The sequence below is a fragment of the Capsicum annuum genome, chromosome 10 (genome assembly GCF_002878395.1).
Source record: "Capsicum annuum cultivar UCD-10X-F1 chromosome 10, UCD10Xv1.1, whole genome shotgun sequence".
Lineage (NCBI taxonomy): Eukaryota > Viridiplantae > Streptophyta > Magnoliopsida > Solanales > Solanaceae > Capsicum > Capsicum annuum.
The window spans coordinates 122,965,315-122,969,015 of record NC_061120.1 but is presented as its reverse complement, the minus strand read 5'-3'; positions in this window follow the sequence as shown (position 1 = coordinate 122,969,015).

Sequence of the window (3,701 nt, the reverse complement as noted above, 5' to 3'; positions counted from 1 at the left end):
TAAAACATATAAAAAGTAAAAATAAATTTTAAAATCCAGAATTTTATGAAAATAAAAAAATATTTTTAAAAAAATAAATAAATTAAAAAGTACAAAAATTGAATAAAAAAAATAGTGAAACACCTCTTGAGGTGTTTTTCAAAAATCTAAATATTGAGAAAACATATTCCAAAATGTTTATGATCAAACAAGTATTACGGAATAAAGTGAAAACGTATTTTGAAATACTATGAATAATATTATTAATTATCCTATGTGTTAATTTAGTTATGAGAAATGTTAATTTAATTATTAATTATGAGCTATTATTATTTACGTAGTTATTTATTTGTCAAAAATGAGAAGACCATTTAAAAATATAGAAGCTTTTAGAAAAATTAAAGAAACTTTAACTAGTCATTACCCAAAATATATAAAGTTAAATAAAACAAAAGAACCCCCCACAGATTAGCTTATTTAATTACTTTAATATCTAGCAATGAGGCAAAATTAATAATTCATTTAAAATCTAGAAGAATGAGATACATACCACCTAATTATGATAAAATTAGATTTCGGTATCCACCAAAATATTTTAAATATTGTAAATATGAATAATATAACAAAATTTCAAAAATATAAAGAACTAAAATAAATAATATCTGAAAAGCGGAGAGAATTAAAAATAAGAAAAGATAGACTACAACATAACATGATTGTAGGAGTATATCAAAAATCAATAAATGCACAAAAAGAAGAAATATCATATTTAGAATCACAAATAGATAGTCTAGAATACATATATCAACATGATCTATACACCATCAAGTAGATAAAATGAACAAAGAAGAATTTATAATAGATGAAAAAACATATGAAAACTATGAAGAATTAAAAATAAGAATAGTATTTTCCAATTTAGGAAGAAGATATAAGAAAATAGGTGAACATTTATATTTAATGTTAGAAAAAGAAGAATTAAAATTAGAAGATAAATTAACAGCTATGGTAAGAATAGCAAAAGAAAATGAAGAAATAAATAGGAAAAAAGAAATAGATAAAATAAAACAACAGACTACAGAAGAAATACGAAAAATAAAGGAAACTAAAAATAGTAGGATTGCTGAATTAGAAAAAAAATTAGAAATGCTAAAAGATCTATATGAAAAGGGACAAAAAGAAAAAGAAGAAAAAATAAAGAACAAAAATTATTAATTGAGATAAATCAATTAAAGAAAAATTAAAAGAATGAAATAAAGAATTAGAACTAACGAAATAGAAATAAACACAATAGATGCTGAAGAAACAGATAATTATGATTCGAGAGATAGTGAAACATATACAGAAATCTTAACACATATAGAAAAATTAGAAAATAATGAAAAAGAAGAAGTAATTAATAAAAAAAACTTAGAAAATATAAATACGGAAATAAATATTCTTGATAAAGAAGACGATGAAAATATAATACCTAGTACATCAGAAATAAGAAAACCTACATATTATTATAAAGATAAGTTTAAAAAATTTAACCTAAAAAATGGATATAACAAATGGACACCAAAACAGATAATTAATAAAAATTATAACTTCTTAGACTTAGACTGTGTAATAGATATAGATAAAACGATACAATTATGGATAGTATATATAGCAAAACAATTATTAGACAATAGTATAAATGCAATAGATACACCAGAATATATAGAAAGAACACTAATAGGAAAAACAAATTTATGATTTTTAAATTTAACTGAAAATAGTAAAAAGATATTAAAGAATGATAAAGAAACAGAAGGAACAACAGTAACTAAGCTAACACCTATAGACATATTGAAAAAATATGAAATGACTATAAGAGATAAATTTAGCAGTATGACAACAGAAGAAGAAGAACAACAACAACAAAACAAAGAAAAAGATACAAATAGGAATTTAATGTTAAAACTAGCAATATGTAATATGTGCTATACAGATGAATATATGTGCACATTTAAAGATTACTACTATAAGGAAACATATAATACAGAAGAAAGTAAAGAAGTGAGAAGATTATATTTTAGTAAATTACCTGAACCATTTACTTCAAAAATAATAAAGAGTTGGATGAAGCAAAAATAGTAGATACCCTAGGAGCAAGAATAAAATTTTTACAACAACGACATAGAAATCAATGTGAAAAATATAGAGAAGAAATAAAAATGGAAAAAACATTAATAAGAAATTTAGCATATTACAAAGATAAAATAGCACCTCAATTTGGATGTGAAGAAAGATATTATAAGAAAAGAAAAAGACATAAGAAATATAAGAAATACAAAAAATCAAAATATAAGTATAAGAAACCAAAAAAAAAATATTATGTAAAAAATTATAAACATATAAGATCATATAGGAAAAAGAAATTTATAAAAGAATGCACTTGTTATAATTGTGGAAAACTAAAACATTTAGCTAGAGATTGTAAAATGCCTAAAAACTCAAAAAAGAAACAAATATCAGAAATAAAGATAGAAAATACAGAATATATGCAAATAGATTATATAGATTACGAATTAGAAAGTGACGATAGTATATATGAAATTTCAGAGAATGAAACAGATAGTGAAATAGATAGTAAATCAGATGAATCAAATGACTGAAGAAGATATAAAAATGAATCAAATAACTGAAGAAGATATAAAAATAATAACAAAGGAAGAATATTTAAATGAAGAATGAACAGATCAAAAAAAAATATTTGATAATAATATATTTAATGAAATAAAAGGAAAAGAATTAGATTTAAGTGTAGAAAAAATATTTAAAATACCAACAATAAAAAACATATTTAGTAGACGAAAAGAAGAATACTACGTAGTAAGCCAAAAAAAACATGTAATAGACTATAGATATGCAAAAGGTAGAGTTAGTATACCACTAGTAACAAAAAGAATAATTAATAAAGAAATAAATGATATAAAAAGTAAAAACCCAATAAAATATGTACACCTTGGAGGAACAGAGATATTAATAAAAACATATTTTAGAGAAGGAATAGATATACCAATAGAATTATATTTAGTAGATGATAGAATTATAAAACCTATAGAAAAAAGTATAATAATTGTCATAAAAGGAAATTTAATATACCAAAAATTTAAATTTATAATAAGTGTGAATTATTCAATAGCAATAACAAGTAAAAACATAGATAAATCATTAGTATTATATTGGAAAATATTTGGAATAGAACTAACTTCAGGAAGCAAAATATTTACAGCAAGATGTAAAAAGCTATATGTATTAACAACAAAATATAAAATAACGAAAAAAAATAAAATTAATAAAATACAAATAGAAAGTCCTTTCGAATAATTTGTAAAAACAATTGATAACAATGATTATAGTTACAAAGACATAGATATAGAAGAAGATTTAGAAATAATAAATGATAAAGTACAACAAAAAGAATAACTTTTGAAAAATCAGAATCATCAAAAAGAACAAACTACGAAATAACTTAAACAGTTAATTTAACTCAATATTACATAACAGGAACAATAAATAAAAAAGAATATTTAATACTCATAAATACAGGACAGGAAAAAAATTACCTAGCAAAATATCTAGTAAAAAATAAAGAAATAAAATCCAATAGTAATATGTGTCCAGATCAATCAAGGAGTCTAATAAACATTAAAGATACGGCAGAAAATAATAATAATAATAATAATAATAGG